At 46.7% G+C, this 21,466-nt stretch overlaps 1 protein-coding gene across 1 annotated transcript in view; it reads left to right on the top strand.

The window, feature by feature from the left end:
- The first annotated feature begins 5,059 nt into the window (after positions 1–5,059).
- TNRC6C (trinucleotide repeat containing adaptor 6C) overlaps positions 5,060–21,466 on the top strand; it is a 199,894-nt gene continuing 183,487 nt past the window's right edge. The window contains exon 1 of the mRNA XM_062010507.1: positions 5,060–5,089. The gene's annotated coding sequence lies outside the window, so the exon portion shown is untranslated. The remainder of the gene's footprint in view (positions 5,090–21,466) is intronic.

Genomic DNA, 21,466 nt, shown 5'->3' on the forward strand with positions numbered 1-21,466 from the left:
GAAGACTGATCTTGTTGTTTTGACCTGGCATAGCTTCGTTCTTCGTTTGGAGGAAGGGAGTGTATGCCCACCCCAGAAAAGAGCTTGCAGCCAGGCTATGGAGTTGAATCTCTACCTGGATGAGCCCTCAGATTATCAAAAGAGACTCTGGACTGGGTTGCAAAAGAAAACCAGATTTCTTTGGTTGCTCTGTCCTGTGGAAGAAAAGACACAGGGCACTGTCACCATCATCTAGTCCCTTTAATAGCCCGATTGCCATACCTGGAGGATTGCTTGCTAAAATGGGGAGAAACACTCAAAGACACTGGACAGAAAAGATAACTTGGGGAATTCCCTAAAGGGTTAAAATAAACTCAGGGCAAGGGAGGAGGGAGAAGTGACCCCTATAGAAAGGTTGCACTTTCCAGACAGCCTGGATCTTGGCATGCACACCAAGCACTCAGACCTCATTTACCATCAATGGAGAGAAATGGGCAATTGCTCTCATCTTGAGGTGGTTGCCTAAAATAGGTCAGATAAATCACTCCAATTTTTCTCCACTTATGCATTTAAGAGACTAACTCAAGTATAGACACTTGCCTTGTGAACCTCTGACACCAGGTGAGATGAATCCCTCCTGAAGTGACAACAAATCCCATCCTCTTGAAGCGAAGAGGGGAATAACTGGGGATGTCCCAAATCCTACGCTGACAGCATTTGAGTCGGTGTGTATGAAAAAGGGAATGTTTCACCAGAGCACATCAACCTTAGCTCTGACTACTTGGAGGATTTGGGAACATTTGAAGGGGTGATTAGGACTAATCCATTTACCTGACTAAGTCACTTTGAGAGCCTTAGCTGTAAAACAATGCTAGTTATCAGCGTCCTCCTGCGATGATGTGGCCGTCTGTGAGTTCTGAAAAAGGAGATTTTCCTCTGAAACAGCCTCTTCACACTTTCCCTGAGTGAAGTATTTTGCTACTCAGATTTGTGATTTAATAATCATAAATAATAGAGCCCTTAGTGCTATATTTTTAAATGACTGAATGGTGAGAATCTACTTTAAGAAATTGTATGAATGCCTATCACTTGTGTGCATATAAATGTATTCAATTAGCACTCAAATCTTGAGTTATCTCCTGATGGAAGGCAAAACCTTTTGAATTCAGTCCCATGCAAGAAATACTGTGTCATTTAACTCACAAAAGGATGCCATGCACTTAGCAGATAATGACTGAAGGGGATTTTGCTGTATTGCCTGCTCAGCTGCTTGTGAGCACAAAGAAAATAATTCCCTTTTTAGGATCCTATGGGGTAATGAGGAAACTCTCTCTGCACTGATCTCAAATAACACTGAGCAGGGCAAAGGAAAGAGCCCAATAGGCTAAACTGGCTGCTATTTCATTGTCATGGTCTTCCATGTACTTTCCATGTTTTGTCTGTGATGCTAAGCCAATGGCTAACCTGTCTCTGAACCTGCCACCAGCACACAGAGATTACTCACCCTGGATACTGCACTTCAGCAAATGCAGAATTAGCCCTGGCTAAGTAATCTTGTTAGTGTGATTCAGTGTTAAATGGATCTCGATTAAATGGGCCTTTATATTGTCCCAGCTGGAGATGATAAGCCTCCACAAGGAAATGGCAGGAGACTGAGGGAAATTGCTTGACTTCAGACTGGGATGTTTAACCTCAGAAAACACTTTCTGCTCCTCCTCTGCCTTTAGTTCTGCTCCTTTGCATGGCACCACTTACTTTTGCCTTTGGTAGATGAGGGGAGACAGGAGGGACCCAGGGAAAGGGCTGGAGCATCTCTCCATGCCACCCATTTGTCAGAACAAGATCTGGGTGACGGAGATGTACTTGAGAGCAGGATGGCTCTGATGGGTGAGGTGGTGATAGTGATCTCCCTCTGTGGTTCTTCTAGGAGACTAATAACCCCTTTGTTAGCAGAGTGTTTTTTACAACCTCTCACTCTAGATGTTGGTGCTGGAGTGCTTGAGCATCCAGGGGTCAGTGCAGGCAGTGTCACCAACAGTTTATTAAGCACCAAGCACCACCAAGGGAGAATCTTCAGTCTCATCTTAAAAGAAATGGATTGTTTAAATGTGCCACTGAGCCTTCTTGGGAATGGCTTGGGGTTTATCTGTGAGAGACACAAATCAGCACAATCCATTGGTGTATGAGAACCTGACATTTCATTTCTTCTTGCTGCTGGATTTGGCAGCATGTGCACGGTCTGGGTAAAAGGAGAAGCGGCACTAAAATCCTCAAAGGGCTTAAAAATGCAAAGGTGAATCATGGGCCACTGGTGTGATTGGGACAGAGAGCTGGGCACAGTTTCCTTCCCTTTAACCAACTTTGCCTTCCAAGGGGTGCTGTTGGTCTGAAGCAAGAACTGGGCAAGATGCTGTGTTGCAGGTGAAAGCAGGCAAAATGAGAAAAGAGGAAAAAAAATCAGAGGAAGCACCTCACCTGTGGCCCCTTCTTAATGGTCACTGTTAGTGAAAGCCTTCCTAGGACAGAACACAAGGTAGACATCCAACTGCCTGACCTACCCCCACATCAGGGTGTGCTCTCCTCCTGCCTCTGCTCTTGTCCTTCTCCGTGTTATCTGATGAATTTTCTCTGTCTGATGTGAATCCAAAATATGGATTATGTCCAAGGAGTCAGAGACTGGAACAGGACACATGGAAAATCTCTGCTCTACAGCCCCTCTACAGATGGTCCCATATCTTTTTTTCCAGGCCTTGGACAGAAATATGGTAAACATGCCATTATTTGAATTTTCCCATAAATGTTGCATTTGGGGTGGATTTACATGCTTGTGATATTTTCCAGACATGAATCCCAACCCTGCTCAAGCAGCCAGTTTGAGAATGGCTGCAGATGGGCAAGAAATGATATCATTTATTAGAGATTTCCTTCATTATCTCTCTAATCAAGGCTTCTATCAGTCTCCTTTGATGCACTGCTGGAAAAAAAAGATCTTCAAGTAAACTGATGCTGGAGATAATTAATTAACTTGCTATCCTCCTGCCTTACAGACAGAGACAGTGTAAGAAAGAGGAAGTGTCCTCTGCAATTACTGATCTGCAGTTTTCCATCCGAGTGCTGACAGCTTGTAGGACATGAAGTGGAAAAGCATTTTACCAAAGTTTCAGGCTTTGACCACCAATTCTTTCATTTGAGAATATTTTCTCCTGCTGGTATTTCTCATGCTGTTGGTTTAACACTCTTGAGGGTAAAACATGGCTTTAATACTTGAACAGTTGTATGTAGTGTAGCCCAGTAATATCTTCTTTATGCTTTTCTGATAGCAAATACCCTCACTTCTGCTATCCTCAGATTATTGTACGTGAAATCCACCTTTATTAGGATAGAATAGAAACTTAAGAGTAAGAACTGGGTCAGTGGAGTCATATCAATGATCCAGGTTGCTATAGGCATTCCCCAAAATTTTTCCTAGGGGCTTTGCAGTAGGAGTGGGGAACAATTTCTGTCCTGGGAACCCAGCTTTTTCCAGCTTTTTCTGGAAACAGACCAAATGGGACAGATGCTTTTTGGTAAAAGTTGGTCACCTTTAGCAATTTAGAAAACCTCCCCCTTCTTGACTGTCTTTCTGAGAAAAGAGGGAATGTTTTCATCTTCAGGGCATCCATTTGCAACCTTTAATAGTTTGGAGTTGCCAGATATAAAAAGGAATTCTCTTGCAAACTATAAATCCTTGTCTTGGCCTGTAAGTACCAAAAAGCTCTTAATGAATGTCCTTTCTAACACACTCCTTCTACACAGAACTCTCTTAAAAAAATCTGTTCATTAATTTTAAGCCTCTTTATGGCAAAGCCTAAAGAACTGGATTTACCAAGAGACCAGGGGGTCCATCTGGTGCAAAGAGCTCACTCCCATGCCAAGGTATTTGTTTCACTGAGGATTTTAGGTCCAAGTATTTCCCATTGGCAGCAGTGTCAGTTGTACTGAACACTGGCATATTTCTCAATGTGTTCAGAGACTGGTGCAAAGGGTCCTCAGCCAGTAGCTGGAGTAGCTTTTCCTGGGCTGTTCCCCTGCATGGGATGTGTGTACAATGGCTCGTTCCCACAGGATTGCTCCCAAATGATGGGATCAACTCTGGTGGTAGTAGGGCAAATAAAGCATAGTGCAAAATCAATAAAGCTTTCGCAAGTTGTATTGCCCAGCTTCTCTAGAAACTCCTTTAACTAAAGACAATTAGATGCAGCATCATTTTATATCACCATAAACTCTACTAAGGTTGTCTGCCTTGCACAGACATTCACTAGACTTCTCTGTAGCCCAGAGGGCATACAAGGAGGCTCCCAGCATCTCTGCCCCTCCTCGGTCAAACCAGTTTTGGCCAGAAAGTGCAGAAGCTTGATAAGGGAACTCACAGTTTTCACACTGCAGCAGTTTTGGACATAAGAACTTCATGGTGACTGAGGACACAGGTGCAGATCACTCTGCTCCTAAAGCAAAGGCACTTATTCGTCAACCTAAGGGAAATTCAGTCAGGCAAAGTATCATCTACAACACACAAGGCAACGCTTGTTTGTGGCAGAGTGCACTGGCACACACACATGCTCTTTGCATCTCCCCTTTTCTGTGCCTTTCATCATCTTGATCACCCTTCCTCACAGTGTCTAATCCTCATACACCTTTTTTGAGGAGCATGTTATATCCATGTTAATGAAAATATCCTTGAATTCCCCAAAAGGTTTGGATTGATTTGGGCTGGAGAGAGGCAGGGAAAGCAACAGCACCAACAAGGAGATCTATTTGTTTGAACTTCATCTGTTCTTCTGTCCTAATTAGCAATACATTTGCTCATGGAGAGAGAGGAGCTCGATGAATGGGAAAATAGAATCTATTGGGTGGAAAGAATTATGCAAGTTTTTAAGTGAATATCACATACAATGGAGAGCAATGAAAGTAAATAAGAAATGCATCTCTTCTTCCCACACAGGAGCATCCCATCCTTTCTAACCAAGCTGCTGTTTGACAAGCATTTGTTTTTTCCTTCTGTCTTTCAGCAAAAGATAAACCATCAGACTAGCTCTTACCAGAAAACAGCCTCTGAAGGAGTCAAGAGCAGGTAGGGATATTGCTTCGAGTAATATCCATGAGAAATATTTGCTTATGTGTTTGATGATGAACTGTGCAACCTTGTGGGACCTGATTAGGAGGAAATGAGGTGGCCTGGCATGGTCGTTGCTCAGCCAAAACCGAGCTCAAAGAAGACCTCTCAGCCTACCCGCAATGCTGGCATGTGCACAGGGCTGGCTGAGGGCTGGGAGAGCAGCTTGCATGCCCATAGCCAGTGACTCAGGTTATATCCAAGTGACCACCTGGCACACAAGGTTGTGGTGTGACCTCCAGTGCTGGTCATGAGACTGACAGGAGAGAGATGGAGATACACAGTTGAAGTGAGCTACTGAGATTTCCTTTTCTTCCCCTTTTTCCTTGCTTTTAATGAACATACTGAGCAGGGAAATATGACTGTCCCACATTTGTGTCTAAAAAAATAGTGCAGCTGTGAATTATGTGCTTCCTTATGGTCAGTCTGAAGGGCTGAGCTTGAACACCTGGATAAGGAGAAATTGAATGTTGTGCAATGTGTCCTTCAAACAGTTATTTCAGATGTTTGCAATCTCCACAAAGCTTTCTTGCAAAGACTATAAGAAATAGCTTTCATTACACGTCCAAAACAGTCTGTAGATGCATTGAAATTGTTAAAAATGTAGACATGCAGCTCAAGTTCAACTGATTGTGCTGTACTGTGTGTGTTTGAGCTTTTAATTCCTCTCCCGCTATCTTTCCTTGGTTAGTGGTCAAGTCTAACTTTACCTCGAAGCTCAGCCCTGTGAGACACAGCTTGTGGCTGATTACATCTGATGGGGAAGGGCTTTTACTGGCATCTTGCTTTTAATCTTTGTACATAAATTAAGACAGATTAAAGCTGTATGGGACATGCAACTGGTCATGGCATGATGTGATGTTGAGCAAGTACCACACCAAATAGTGCTGAGTGGCAAGGAAGGACCTGATGGCTCTGCTGACAAACCCTGCCCATGTGAACTGAGCACAGCTCTTGGGGAAAGCTGTGGTAGTTCATAGCAAACATGGAAATGGGATAAAAACACCAGAGTTATTGGTTTCCTGGATTTCACACCTGGGTAAAACTGTACTGCCTGAACTTTTCCTTTTGAAACAACAAAAGTCTGTCATATATACTGAGCCTGTTTAATGCAGTCTCTAACTTGCTCTGTCCATACTCCAAGTCATCCAGAAATGATGCCAGCACGCTTTGGGCAATGCTGAGCTAACCAGTCGGTTGAAAGAGTATTTTAGCTTCAGTTAGGTGCCAGGTTGTCTCTTCCTTGTTTTCTCAGAATGCAGTGGAAAGCAAACATATATCTAAAGTGCTGCACCAGCCCTCCTGGGGTGATGGATGGGGGATTGGTGGCCCTGCAGAGCACATAAGGCTGCAGATCCCTCTTGGGGAGCACAGCTGGAGAGCAACAGCTTGTCCCTTCCCCTCAGCACCGTGAGCCATACTCCTCTGGGTTTTGAGTCACAAATTTCACTGTATTGGACTGGATCATTGTGTTAGAGTTTCATGTCCATGCACTATGGAAGACAGAGTCCTGTGTTTCATTAGCTGGAGGCCTGATCAGTAACGTGCCATCAGCACAGGCTGAAGTTGTGCTCTTGTGAGCAGGTCATACTCCTGGGTGCCAGTCCCTGGCTGACGAGCAGCCTGGTTGCAGTGTGTTTGCATTTACACCTGCGTGACATTCCTTGGCAGCTTTAGTGGTAGATGCAGTTGTAGTCACTTGATATCACTCAGAGGAAATGCAGGCTCCTTTTCCTTAATATAACCAGAAGCTTTGTCCTTCTGGGCACCTTGTTGGCTATAGAAGCAGATATTGAGGCTGGCAGAGCTGTAGCCCAGGGGAGCAGTGCGGAGCTTCCTGAAGGGCTGTGTGGCACAAGGGGCTCTTGCACAGACACTGGCATTTTGGGGCAGGTTTTAGAGCATGCATTTCTGTGTCATTGTTGGGGCAGACTTGGCAACAGGTCATTTGAGGGCAGCAGTCAGCAGGGATAGCCAGATTGCCTTGGCTGTCTTTAAAGGGTTTATCCCAAGAGGCAGCTGTCCTGTTTGAAATCCAGCCAACAGCCAGGTAGGATCCAATATTCCCCTGCTCACCAGGTGCTCACCAGCCCTCACCCACAGCCTGCTGAAGTATTTGCATCAGCTATCAGGGATGTCATTAGGTTTTGGACTGATGCTGGGCTCTGCTCTGTGTCTCCCCACCTCCTCCCCATCCAGGTATGAGCCAGGAGCATGGTGTGAATCTCCTGATTTTCTTCCAGGAGGGCAGCGCTGAGCTCTAGAGACCTCTGCCTCCTGTAACAGATTAGAATATGCTGAACTATGAAGGCTTGTCTTAATTAATGCTTTAAATAAGGTTAGAGCTAGAGCTGGGGAAATAATCAATAGTGAATCATCTACTCGGCAAATTCAGCTCTTTTCTGTGGGTGAGTTATCTGTAAACAGCTTGCAGTTTTCTCCATTCATTCATTATTTACAATTATTTCCCAAATAATTCCTTCAAATTGCTTTTGGTCTGCAACTTGTTTGCAATCAGCATGTGGAGAGTGTCTGATGTTCACTAGTCAAGCTGTGATCGTTAGTTTTTGGTGGGATGAGCAGGTTATGTGGCCTCGTGCTGGGTCCCTGAGTGGTGCAGCCCAGCTCTTACCATCCTCTTTAATGAATTCAGAATAGCTTTGGGCAAACATTCCCTACTCGTGGTGCAGCATCCCCACTTACCTCCAACAACCTCATTAGTTGAGTCCTTCACTAGGACACTTGACAGGGTGTAAGGGCTGCAGCATGGATTCAGAGTCCATCTCTTCTCTTGGGTTTTTACTGAACCAGTCTCCATTTGCTCTATTGGCAATATCAGTAGCAAGAGCTTCAAAATAGGCAAATGTTAGTGACCACTGGTGTTTTCACTCTAATGAGAGTGCTTGAGCCCTCAGCAAGACAGTGGTGAGAATACCAGAGGCTGTTTGGCATCTGGTCAGTCCAGCCTTGCCCTTACAGCCCCAGATAAACCTCACTAGTGTCCAGGTCCACTGTGGACTGGTCTCTGCAGCTGAATGCCAACCCTCATTTGCACATGTCACTGTGTCCAACCTGACTGTGATCCTGGAAGAAAATCACCAACAATCCCAAGGCTCTTGCCACGTCCCTGCCCCACAATATGCCTTCCCCTGATAGGATCACCACACTCACAGCTTCAACAAGGCTGTGTGGTTTTGATGATTAAAAGGGTTTCTGCTTGATAAGAACTGGAGTGAAACTCATTTCAGGTAGCAGCCAAACAGCTGCTGGATGGTACACAGTTTCATTTACTGCTGACACGAACTGGATTGTTTTAAGCAGAGCACATAAATAGGCTGCGACATAAATCAAAGAAAACACCAGCTGCGGGTCAGCCGTGCTCTGGGAATTCGCTTCTGTGGATCTGCTGAGAAACCAGGCAGGAGGAGCCTGCTGCTCTCCCACATCACTCAGGCAGGGTTTTTCTGGGCTGCAGTAGGAAAAATTGCCCTGTGCTGGGAGATTTTTGACAGGTTTCTTCCCCTTCCAGCACTGTTATAGCCCCGTGCAAGGCAGATCTTAGAATGTGGCTGCAAAAGACAAGTGCTGGCGATTGGGCCAAGATATCTCATGGCAGCATCGTGCTGGGAAGCAACCAGTGCTGGCACAGGAGTGCAGACCTTGTCTCTGGGAGACAGTGAGAGCCTTGATCATCTGGTAACTGAATTGAGGGGAAATTGTCATCTGTTGCCCTGTGGGACATCCCTGTCCCCAAGGGTTGTAGCTAGGAAGGGTCCTTCACTCCTCCATGGTAAAGCCACCAGTCACCCCTTCCTGCTGCCAGGATCAACACCTGGGGCTGGGCATCACCTCTGCTGCAGATGGCAATGAGGGGAATTTGGGGAGGTAAGAGAGGGGTTTTCACTGTATAGTGACATACTCCATAGGTAGATAGAGATCATGACAGCTATCTTTTCTGTGGATAAAAAACCAAACAGGAGGGTAAAGAAGTGCTGCCTAAAAATTACCAAATCCTGACCTCAGTGGAAGGATGATCCCAGTGCACAATGCCACTGAGCACCTGAACAGTGCTGCCTGCAATCTGGGAAGCATTCCCACAGCCAGCAATGCTGTCCCAGGGCTGCAAACCCAGTCTGCTGGGTGCAGCAAATGTTCCCAGCTTGCCTCCATCCCTCCACTGCCAAGATTCAGGCAAAATAAGAGCAGCCACCTTGGCCTGCTTCTTCCCAGCTCCAAATCCCTGCAGCAGCAGCTGTACTTCACCATCCTGGTGCCATGTGAGCAGGGGAGAGGGTTGGGGTTTTTTTTCTTAAGTCAAAATCAATGATGATGACAGAGTTATAAGGTGAGTGATGGGAAAGGAGAAGAAAGCACAAGGTGTCAAATTTGATGCAGGAGGCAGTTAGAGGAACCTATTATGAGTTCTGTTGCCTTAGGGTATGTTGGTGGGTACATAGGAGAGTGTAATGTCAGCGGAACAGGAGAGCAGTCTCTTTCCCCTTGAACCCTTATCATTAATGTGGAAGGCATACATTGTCAGCTATTAGTCTGGAGGGGAGGGAGAATAGCACACGAGATGTCTTAGTTTGGAAATGGAGTCTGACTGATCATCGTCTGGTGTGTGAAGGATGGAGGGTTATTGTAACTGTTGTTGTTGTTGCTGTGATTATTATGAGTATTATAGCATTTGGGAGAAGATGGGGCTCTGAGGGCTCTGCTGCCTGTCACTGCAGCTTTTGATGAGTAAAGAGTGAAAAGCACAATGTGGTGAATGCCCTGGGTGATTTGAGCCTGATTTCAATGCGTGATGGTGGAGTCAATGAGAAGGATGCTGTCTGGGACCAGGGAGGGAGCAGCTCTGTGTCCCTACCCAGCAGTCACACTGGGCACTGGGACATGGGTTGTGGGAGTGACTTAACAGGAGAAATTAAAATGTAGGAAACTGATTTTAGTTATTCCTACTGCTACTGTATTCATTGGTGGAGAATGAGGAGTTACATGCTGCGACACAGGGAAAATCTGCAGGCACAGATTTGAGGTCTAAAGTTTACATGACCCTCCCAGAAAATGAGCCTGAGGATGAGCAGTCCAGCTGCTCTGCACCTCAGCAGCAGCTTTTGTCCAAAGACACAATATATTTTATGCAACCTCAGATGAACCCCTTTCCAAGCTGGCCAATGGCAGTGATTTGTGCAGATGCAAGTAGGGAGTTGCTCTCCTGCACCTCGGCTCCCTGTCTCTGACTCACCCCCTTGATAACAGTTTCCTTCATTTAGGAAATGTAAATAATTCCTCGGGCTCTGTTAATCCCAAGATTACACGGGTAATTCCTGTTTGCATTGATGGGTGGATCTCTCTCAAATTCTCTGCATGTGAATGAGCATCACAGGGGCTCACACAGGGAGCCAGAGCACAGACACCTCCCCTCCTCCCCTCCTCCTGCAGCAGAGGATCTGAAAGGAAACACAAAATTAGATCTTTTGCCTCAGGACGTTCATTTCTTCGAAGACACATTGCAAATGATGTCTATTATTAACTCTGGCCGTTAGGCCCTTCTTTCTCTGTCTGGCTTTGCCATTGCAGCTTTCAGAGTTGTCTCACAGGTGCTGGTGCAGCAATGGAGAACGTGGTTCTGCTCCATGAGGTGTGAGAAAAGCAGGTTATGAGCAAGTAAAGTAAATCCACCCTCTCTCTGCCTTTTCCTGCTGGCATGTGGCATGTACAGACTTTCCCAAACCACGAGTTCCTGGGATGCCCATCCAGGAATGCTGCATTGCCTCAGGCCTTTCTTCCCACAAAGATAGGATGGCAGAAGACAAGGGTGTCTTCTCCTAACCCCACCTGCAGCTCCCCTTGGTCCTGAGTCCCAAAGCCAGAGGGGAAATACCCAAAGCTGGGTCACTCAGCAGCGACAAGGGCAGAGCAGAGGCCGCGGCTCACTGCATCTTCCTCCTCGCTGTCGTTTGTGACTGAATCTCCCACTGCTGCTCACAGGGGAAAAGAATTAATTAGGGCAATTAATGAAGATAAATTGGAGTAGCAGCTTTGGAAAAATACCATGGGTCAACAGGCAGCAGTTGGTGGCTGCAGGGGCCGCGGGGTCCAGCGGGGCTGCGGCGGGATGGAGCCGTCTCCTCACCACGGCCAAACTGCGAGAGCCAGCCCAGGGCCAACAGCCTGTGGCTGTGCCCAGGAGCCTGAGGTGAGGATGCCTGTGTGTTAGGAGCTGGATGTGTTTAAGGTAATAACAGAATAAAAGAGGGAGGGGGAAATCCTTAAAGTCCCCCCAAAAACTGCCACACGTCAGTGAGGGCTCCCAGTGCAGTTCCTTTAGCTGGGCACCGAGCCAGACCAGCCTGTGAGCAGGGTGGAGGTGCTGCTGGGGCAGCTCAGACCTCCAGCCTCAGGGGCTGACACTCAGCTCCTTCATTAGGAGGGAAAAAAAGTGCTCAAGAGCTTTCACTCCCCACAGTGATTTTATTTCAAAGCTCTTGCAAATCAGGTTGAAGAGGGTATGGTGTGAGGCTGACTTTTGCTTGTGAGCTGCTTGAATGAAAAACAAAATGTTCTTAATTTTGGGAATGATTTGGTAGTGTAAAGAGCAGTGACCTAGTTGGGCTTGGGGGGATTTGGGGATGAGCTTGGGGTTGGGATGAGAGGAGGATGGAAGAGCCAGACAATCCTGTATGCTGCTGTGAAATCTGTGTGCCATCAGTATCCACTGCAAAAAAAACCCAAAAGCAATTGGCAGAGCAGCAAGATTGATTTTCTTGTATTATTCCAAAAACATAGTGCTGGTATTTATTTCATTAGAGTAAACCTTTCTGTAGCTGGTAAATGAATTCCAAGAAGTGAGAGCAACCTCAGGATCAGGGACTTTACTTCATTTGGGATTGTGTGCAGCTAATATTCTGGTTAAATAAATACATTTTACTAATTGGATTACTCAGACAGTGTAATATACTGCTGGATTTCCAACACGATGCTAATAAATTGTGTGAAGAACTTAATCATGTTAGCTTCCAAAAAGCTTGTAAGAGATGAAATTAAAAAATAAGTAGAAGTTGACATCTATTGCATTTCACAGCATCTTCGTTTTCCTCATCCTTCTTAGAGTTCTCCTTACCCTAGCATGGCTGATGTGGATTTTTTTCTAATCTGCCTGTGATTAGAGAGGACACAGTGTTAGAACAGGTTCTGTGTGATGGTGGCACCCAGCTTGTGGTTGATTTCTATTGAGGCCTTAATGTCATTTTCTGGAGGCAAAGGTGCTGTGGCTTATTTTCTTGGGTGCACACTGAGGGAATCGAGATGCTGAGAGTCAGAAAGGCAGATGCTGAGGATGCACAGCAGGTCAGGTGCTGAGAGACAAGGATGTAGCCCCAGGTCGGGTACCTCCCTCAGCACATCCCACAGGTGATGTTGAGGGGGTGAGTTGGTATGAGCACCCACTGGGCACAGGGAGGGTGTTTAATGGCAGAGTGGAATGGGGTGTGCTGTGCATCTGAGTTCCTTCCCATCAGCAAAGTGATGGAGCATGCAGCCCTGCTACTGTAATCCATCATTACTGAAACACCACCTCCCTCCACTGCTACTCAATTCACCTGCACCAGAAAGAGAAAATGGAAGGAAACCTTTTCTTTCTTTTTATTTCTTCTTCTTCTTTGATAGACTCATATGCAGTGAGAGAGGGAATGGCTCTCCCTCTCCAGGAATCAGTGACAAATGGTCTGTTAAAAACAGATAACTTGTGGCCCCATCAATGGAATAACACCATGGGTTATATAGAAAGCTCCAGATGTATTATTTAAGCCACAGCTAGCTGTCAATAGGGTCTGCTCTTCGCTGAGAAATAAATGCCAGGCAAAGGGAGTTTTGTGGCCTGAGTCAAAGGGCCGAGGAGCCTGCTAATTGATGAAGTCTGTTCCAGGTATCTGGCAAAAAGGACAACCTGCTTTCCTGTTACACAGGTCAAATGCAGTTCTCCAGCACCCATAGTGTTATCTTTGGGTAAGGATTCTTGCTCTTAGCTTGAATTATACCCCAGCTCCTTCCCTGATGGGTTCCTTCTGCTGCATCCAGACCATCACAGCCTCCCTATTCAGTACAAGGTTTGCTCTGATACCAGTTCCCATGGGGTCGAGGCCAGCACCTCTCTATGATGGAAATAATAATGTGTGTGTGTGTGTTTGCTTTTGCAATAGCTCACCAAAACAATGCTCCAGCACTAGGAACTAAAGGGTTAAAGGACCCCTTCATTTGCTCATGAGCTGCCTATTTGGACTCCCCTACATTTTTCATTTGTATTTGATGCACCAAATGGTGATAATTGTTGTATCAAAGGGGCACGTGGGGGAATAATTTGCCTTTCTGAAGTGCTGTGAGATCTTCAGATGAAACACTCGGCTGCTGTGATTGGCACTAAAAAGAAGGAGTTGCCAACTCTTGTTACAGAGTTGGTTCCCCACAAAGGTTTAGATGTGTGGCTTGATGTGTGCATTTTGGTGACCAGAAATCCTGGCCCCCATCCCTCCAGTGAACCCCCTGGCTTTTAGGGTGACGCACAAGGTGCAAGAGAAGGCAGGTCCTGATTTCCTCAGAGACGGCAATTCTTATCTGAAGGCAGGATCCAGTGTACAAGCCAGCTTCTGTTCCCAGCTGCATTTTGGAGAGTCAAACCTAAAACACCCAGATCTCAAGCAAGGTGTCTGGGAGCAGCAGGGACTCAAATCCAAAAAGCAAAGTCCATCCTGGCCTCCACAGTGGACTCTGAGCCTTGGCTGAGGAGTACTGCACACAGAGCAGCAAAATCTCTGCACTGCTGTGCCTCCTCTCTCCCCCTCCCATTTATATCTCCTCCTGATCAAAGTTTCCTTGTGTTTTTTTTTAATTCCTCTTTTAAAAGAAGTATTGTCTGCATGAGGCCTCACCCTGCACTTATTTATATTTTCAGTCACAGTGGGGTTTGAAAGCAACAAACCAACCCTTGAAATGGCAGCAGCTTCCCTATAACCTGAACCTCATTGAAATACTAATAACTAGGTTTTGATGCAGCTTTGTGGGTATTAATGCAAATGTTTTTCTGACTCTCCAGGTTTAATAGCAACAGCTTATACAACTCTAATTAGCATAACAAAATTCAGTGATGAGGAGTAAAATGCTTGTCTTGTTTGATGTTTCCTGGTAATTAGCAAGAATAATGATTTATGCAGCATTCCTGGTTCTCAGCTCACAAAAGATGGCAGAGAGCACTCTCAGCAGTTAACTCCAGTCTTGTGGGGAGGACCTAGCTGATAGAAATTACATGTGCCTCTGTGTGTGCCCTGAGACCCAGACACACTCCTGCAGTTCATGTGTGACTGTACATCCAAGCACAGATGCGGTCCAAGGGCTTTGGAGGTTTCCCTGCACGTGCTGGTGTGTGTTGGTTTACAGATTGCATCTGTGTGTGTGAGAAGCCAAGTTTTCCCTTCTGCATGCAATTGGGATGGTTTCCTTCCCATCTCGCCAATTTCTGAGGCAGGGACCCCCCTGAATCAGGTCTGTGGAGAGGGGAAGGTAGTTTCCAGCATTCATGTGAGGAGAAGGCAAAGCTGCTGCTGTTGCACAGCCCACACATGCTCATCCTGGCAGCAATCTGCAGCATTCATCCCCAAAAAACCCTCTTCTCTCTGCCTTTGGCTAGATGTGTGACCTGAAGCTTTGTAAAACACAGCAATGTGACTTGTGTGCTCTAGTTTTGAGCCAGAAGGAATTAAAGGTCAAAAGGAATGAGGCTGTTGCTGGCGTGGCAGACACTGGCATTTCCCAGGTTGCAGCCCTGTCTGCTTAGCCTGTGTTTGCAGACTCAGGGCTCTGGATTGCCTTTAATATTTCTCCCCAGCTATGAACCTTTCTCCATGGGTCCACAGGCAAGGGCAGGCTCTGCCTGGCCTGGAAGCTGCCTTCATCCCCCCTTTGCATAGGAGAGGAAAGATGAAAAGCTGCCCCAGCGCAGCCCCAGCAGTACCCACAGTGCTCCATCACCGTGGTGGGAGGGCTTGTGGGCACAGCCTGCACCCCGAGCCTCTGGGGAATGCTCTCAGCAGGTCCTTCTCCTTGCCTTTGCCATTAAATGTGTTATGAGTTATGGTCTTCTCAGCGGGCCGGGCAGGTTGCATTAGCCACAGACTGTTATCTTTGTCTCCTGCTAGTTCCTGCCTGATCCCCCAACACCATCCTCTCCTTACAAAAGCTTTTGTTGCATTAACAGCTGCAAAGTAAACCATCCAGGGCAGTAAATTCTGAACTAGTAAAAAAGGAACCTTCCTTTTATGTGGTATGTAGTTGGCTTTATGGAGGGCAGTGCTGAAGGCACTTATTGAGATAAACGTTCCGGCTGAGCTTTTAAAAGGACTAAATAACATTGGCCATTTGTGGGTATGTAAAATGCCAAAATTAGGAGAGAAGTTGAACTACCTGCTACTGAACATCAGATGAATTTCTGTGGCAATCTGGAAGCAATCTCTGATTGTGCAGGCAGCTCCTCCGGCAGGGACTTGGCCAGCACAGCAGAGAGCTGCTGTGTTTCTTAAGTACCAGAGCTTGGATGCAGCAGCAGACATGTCAGTGGCCTGATCCAATACAGCAAATCCTTTGTTTCCTTGCTAAGAGAGCTAATTTTGCAAAGCAAAAGACAGAATGATGTGTAATCTGTGAGTGCCTCTAGTCTGTGGTGCTCCTGGGAGAGAGAAATTGTCATCTGAGAAATAGGACAGATGCAAGTAGGGCTGCTCAATTGTATTTCCTCCTTCCCTCCACCCTCCCAGTGTTTCTGAAATGGCTCCTACTATGAGACACCCTGAGACAAGATGCATTCATTCATTCATATTAATAACATTTGAGTATCTGCATGAGTAGGGGTGGCTCAGAGAGAGGCATTCATGATGAGAAGCATAATGTGGTCCAGACAGTCTTTGTCAGCCACTCTGGGGAAAAGCTTTCCCACCCTGAGTACAGTGCGAAGCTCTCTCTGTGCTGTTTGTATAAGAAAGCAAAAGCCAATCTGCCAGGCTGAGGATGCCAGTGTGGAAATGTCCTCTCCATTCCCCTCTGTGCAGGCAGCTCCTCCCTGCCCAGTGCTGCCTCACCTTGCCCTCAGCATGAGGAGCTGACCCCTCACCAGCTGCTGGGGACAGAGGGAACTCTTGGGGAGGTCTGGGGTCACACTGATCCAAGCAATGCAAAAGTCAAGGTTCAGGTGGTTGTCCCCTGAAGCCAGTGCTGGGCTGCTCCAGCCCCTGTTTCACAGCCAGCTCGGGATAAGGCTCCCTGCTTCCCAAGGTGGTTGCAAGGCTCTGAGCTCCCATCTCCCCCCAAAGAGTGTTTCCACCATTCCAGTGCCTCCCACAGAGGAAATTCCTCCAGAGTGAGCTCATGCCCTTCTCTCCAGGGGAGGTCAGATCTGCAGGGGAGCTGGGAGCTGGTGATGGGGGACAGATCCTGCCTGCAGCCCCTGGGCTCCCAGCCACACATCCCCTGCAAAGTGTGATGGTGTCCCTGCACTTTTTATAGTGACACTTAGTTGTCAGCAAAGACTGGGCAGGGAGAGGTGTGGTGAACTGCATTGCTGCTTATTCTGTCTTAGTGGCTGCTTTGGTGGTTTTTTGTGTTTGTGCCCTTCTAAAGGATTAGAGCATCCTCCAGTGAGCACAGTCCCTGGCCTTGGACCCAACCCCTGCTCAGGGTGAGGACTCAGAGATGCTGAGGCAGAAATCTAACCCAATGCAATGATCCAGTGAGCTCATTCTCACTATGGGTGTGTTTGTTTCATGCAGGGGTTTGGTACCATGCCTTTAAGGTCTTGTGCTTGGCTTGTTAGTGCAGAGAGTAACTCTCTGGTCATGAGAGCTCAGTACTGGGTGAACCTGCTTCTGCAGGGGGGTTGGACTGGATGATCTCTAAAGGTCCCTTCCAACCCTACCATTCTATGGAAATCTGATTGTGAACCTTGTTGCTGCTCCAAATTTCAGCCAAGATACCCAAACTGCCAGCATCTGCCAGGCAGGATTGAAGTCTGGCTCAAAATGTAGTGTTTGTGGGTTTCAGCAAGTCTGGAGGACTGGACAAGTTGTGAGTACAACTATGAAAGGTTATTGCAAGCCATGTCAGCTTCAGAAGGTGTGTGGAGTCTGAGTTGGTAGTACAGGTGGGACTAGGTCTTGATCTGAAATGACCCACCTGGTGTCCAGATCTCTGTCTTGATGGCCTTTGGAAAGGATTCATGTGCTCTCAAAATGTTAAAAAAAAAAAGACTATCAAATGTCCAGAGTGTGGACTCATCTGAGCTTTTGTGCAGCTCATCCCCAAGGTAGCCATCCTTGAACAGGACAAGATTCCTCTGCAGATGATGGCTGGTCAACCAGCTATGGACACCCTACTGCTAAACACAGCCAGGTGACAGAGATGAGCCCCACTGGAGTGTATAGACCCACCTGAGGTCAGAGGGAGCCAAAGGGGCTCCTCAAGGACACATCAGAGGGAGAAATCTGCCCCTAACTGGGTTTCCAGCACGGTCGCAGCAAGGAGCCCAGCATCAGCTCCTGCACAAAGTGACAGGCAGAGACAGGAGAGGCAGGTGCAGCTCTACACCACTTCCATGCCTCTCTGCTTGGGAAGGCATGCAGGCTGCCCAGAGCCCGCCTGGGCCTGGATGTGAGTGATATAAATGTAAAATTGGCCTTCACGGGTTCTGAAGAGCGAGTTTGCAGCTGGAGATGGATCACCAATCTTCCAGGGAATTGTGCTCTACAAGGTTAAGCATGTTTGCAGAAGAAATATGGATAATGCTCTTATCATGTATGACCTTTACTATATGTGTAACGTTGTCAGTGACAAAAATGCCATTTTTTAAATGGTTTTCACACTATGGTATCCAGCCATTAATCATGATGTATGTGAGTGACTCTATATTGTTTCTCTGAAATTGCAGCATTAGATTACTTTCCATCCCGGCTGCTCACATGAATTGTACCCCCTGTTACCATAAGAAAGGTTCCCATTTTCCATGCCTAATGTCATTCTGGCCCTACATTTACCCAGAGGACTAGAGAGAAGCTTGCAAGGCACCAGGACTGCAGCTCTCCTCTCCTTCCTCAGCAGACAATTTGTGCCTATGTGTGTATAAATGGTGCACTTACTTTAAGATGTCTCTCTAATCCAGGAGTTGATAAATGACTCTTTCAGACGCCTCTGCTGATGTTGCATTTTTAATGTAGACAAACTGTAGCTTGGGCTCTAGTCTGCATCTCCTACTGCCATCTCTGGTCTTTGTGGGTTAATGTTTCATCTTGCCTGGTATATAATTTGGGAGTTTTTTACTTCCATGGTGTATTTTGATTTACAGAAGGTAAAAAGTAGTTGGCAGTTTGGTATTTACTCTCTTGTGGGCTCGCTCTTTGTTGTTGTTAATGCAGTGAGCTTTCAGGTGCAAGTGCTGCTTCTTGCTGTAGCTAATTTTTCTTTTCCCTGCCACCCAAAAGGGATGGCAAACAAAACCCCTTCCGTCCTGCTTGGGTTACGCTTTTGGGGTCATGGTGTGAGTTGAGGTCTAACTGCTCATACAGTGCATGGCAGCATGTGACACCTGCCAGCACAGGCCTTATGCAGAGATCAGAAAGAAAACAGAGCTGGCAGGTAGCAATTCAATAATGTACTCATTACTTGTAGCTCAAACAAATAAGCCCTGACTATTTCTGCCTTTTAACCCTTCATTGTTGCTATTAAAGCATCCAGTGGAGAGCTGGGCTGGTTTTAGCCAGAGCTGCCACACGAAGCCAGTTGTTCTGCTGACAGCTGGAAGATGGCATCACAGGCAACATAAACGTGGCTTTGGAGGTATCCCTTGTCTCTCAGCTGGCAGTTCCCATTATCTGTTCATGGGAAGAGTTGGTGTTATCGCAGTGTCACTGTGGAGCAGATCTCCCTTTGCTGCTGGACTAGAGATGAATGAAATGAGCTGAAGTCTTTCTGATGGAAATAATGTGGATGTGCCCCATGTGTATCCATGGGGGAGGAGGGATTCCCACTGTTTGTGTCTCCAAATGTAACTCAGTAAGATCTAATCTTGCTCATTCTCATCAGAGTCAAAGAATGAGGCCATTGCAACCGCTGAGCTCTGCAGCTGGAGTGGGGGCACAGCGAATTAGTCTATTGGGAGGAAGATTATTTTAGAGTAATAAAAAAGGTCCATGTTTTTGTAGCCCATTAATGATTTAGAGGAAGCCCCTCACTAGGCCTTTGACATCTAAAGTGGCTTGAATGAACCACAGCTACCATTGTGTCTGGACTGGAGTATTTCTCCCTTCCTCCTACTTTTGTGCAGAGCTCTCTGCTTCAGAAACTTTTTGTCTCTTACTACATGCAGATGTTATGCCCAGTACAGTGGGACTGGTTTCCTTTACACCACCTCCACAGGGCTCTGTAATCTCTTTATTCTGCTTCTTACACAACTCCTTATTACTGCAGAGAAGCATTAGATCCCCAGGAGTAGGGCACTGGACCTTCCCCATGGGGCAGTGTGGTCCCACCAGCTTGTTCTCAAAGGCTTTGCTGCTGTCCCCAGATACCTCTATTGCTTATTGATAACTTTCTGGTACTGAATGGAGTGCTTGTGGCTGTAGGAGCAAATGCTCAACTGGATTTACAGGCTGTGAGCTCTCACCTGTATCTCAGGAGGTGCGTGGCATGCAGAGTCTTGGGCATGGCCGAGTGCTGCACCACCAGGAATGAAATTGGGAAGAGCCAGGCTTGGTCTGCAAGTGCCCCCAGCACTACCCTCCCTGTGCCTGAGCCTTTCTCACCAGCCTCCCCCTGCAACTGCACAGGAGCAGCTTGAGATAAATAAATTACATGTGTGTGGGAACAAATGCAAAACAAACTGCACATGCACATGAGATCAGGTGTGTCTCTTTGTCTCTCACTTTATGCCTTTTTATTTCTCTGTGCCACATGCACTGAACTTGGGGAATGGTGATGCTGCGAGAGCTTCCCATTTGTTGGTACCATCTGAGACTTAAAAGTAATGCACCTTCCTGTCTGCCTGTCTCAAACTCATCTTAGACTAATCCCAGGTGGGATTTACAATTTACTCTGACTTGTTTCCTCTTACCTCATTGTTTTGCTTTATTATTAAGCCTTGGGGAAGGGTTTGGGATCGTGACAGACATACCTGGTCTGGCTGCAAACGGGGGCAAAGGGCATTCTGGGGGGGATGAACCTTGTCCCTGCTTCCCCTCTTGGGAAAGTTGATGTTCAAGGCATTACTCCATGTTCCACGCCACACAGTGAGTCAAACTCTGCTAAGTAACTAAATAAAGATGTAATTTTAATGATGATTAAATTGAAGCACCTCATTAATTTCATGTGAGAGGTGGGGAAGTACACGGCAGCTCTTTCCCTAAATTCATTGTTTGTCTGGCCGCAAGACGTCCCCTCTCAACGTCTGGTTGAGTCTAATTTAAGTATGTAAATTTAATGGTTCAGTAAGTAAAATTGCCTTTATTGTTTGGAATGGTTTGCACAGTAATTTACGAGCTAGCAAGGCTCATTTGATAGGAGTGTATGATGGAGTAGGTGACTACAGTGAAGGACATGTTTATCTTAAGGATACAGGAGAAGAACACAGATACGTAGCATCTGTAATCAGGGACCTTGGGATAGCAGAGCTGCCTCGGGCATCAGGCAGTCCCCAGGACAAAGGAGCCCTGAGAGCTCGGTCCTGGGGCACAGCACGGGATGGCATCCCTTCCCTTATGTGGTTGCTGTCGCTGGAGATGACACCAGAAGTGAGAGGTGTCAGTGCACCAGCTTGGCTTGGGCAGCTGCTCTGTGCCCTCGTGCCCCAGAGAGATATTTTGACCGTCAAAGCAAAGGACAAGAGACCTTGCAGACCACGGGAGGGGCAAGCAAATGTTTTCAGCTGCATTCAGATCTGGGGTTTTTCCCCAGGGTGCTGCTTGAAAAGCCTTTTGCTGGGATGCATGGTGAGCTCAGGCAGTGCCTGTTAGGAAATGAAAGGATTGCTCTGTGTTCAGGAATGGTTTTCCCCAGCAGCATGAGGAGCTCAGGTCTCACCTGAGGCTGGGTTTGTGGTGAAGCCAGGCTGAGATGTAGGTGGTTCTGGTGACCTCACTTAGCCATTCTGCCACTACTGTGCATTGCTGTCCTTCTTCAAAGCTCCTTCATGCTGTATCCAGCTTGTTATGACAGTGTTTCTTATTTAAAACAGCTTGTGCTGAGGAGCTTGAAGTGCTTTTCAACTTTAATTAAGCCTCACTACATCCTTGTGTTCTGGGA

The sequence above is a fragment of the Colius striatus genome, chromosome 18 (assembly GCF_028858725.1).
Source record: "Colius striatus isolate bColStr4 chromosome 18, bColStr4.1.hap1, whole genome shotgun sequence".
Lineage (NCBI taxonomy): Eukaryota > Metazoa > Chordata > Aves > Coliiformes > Coliidae > Colius > Colius striatus.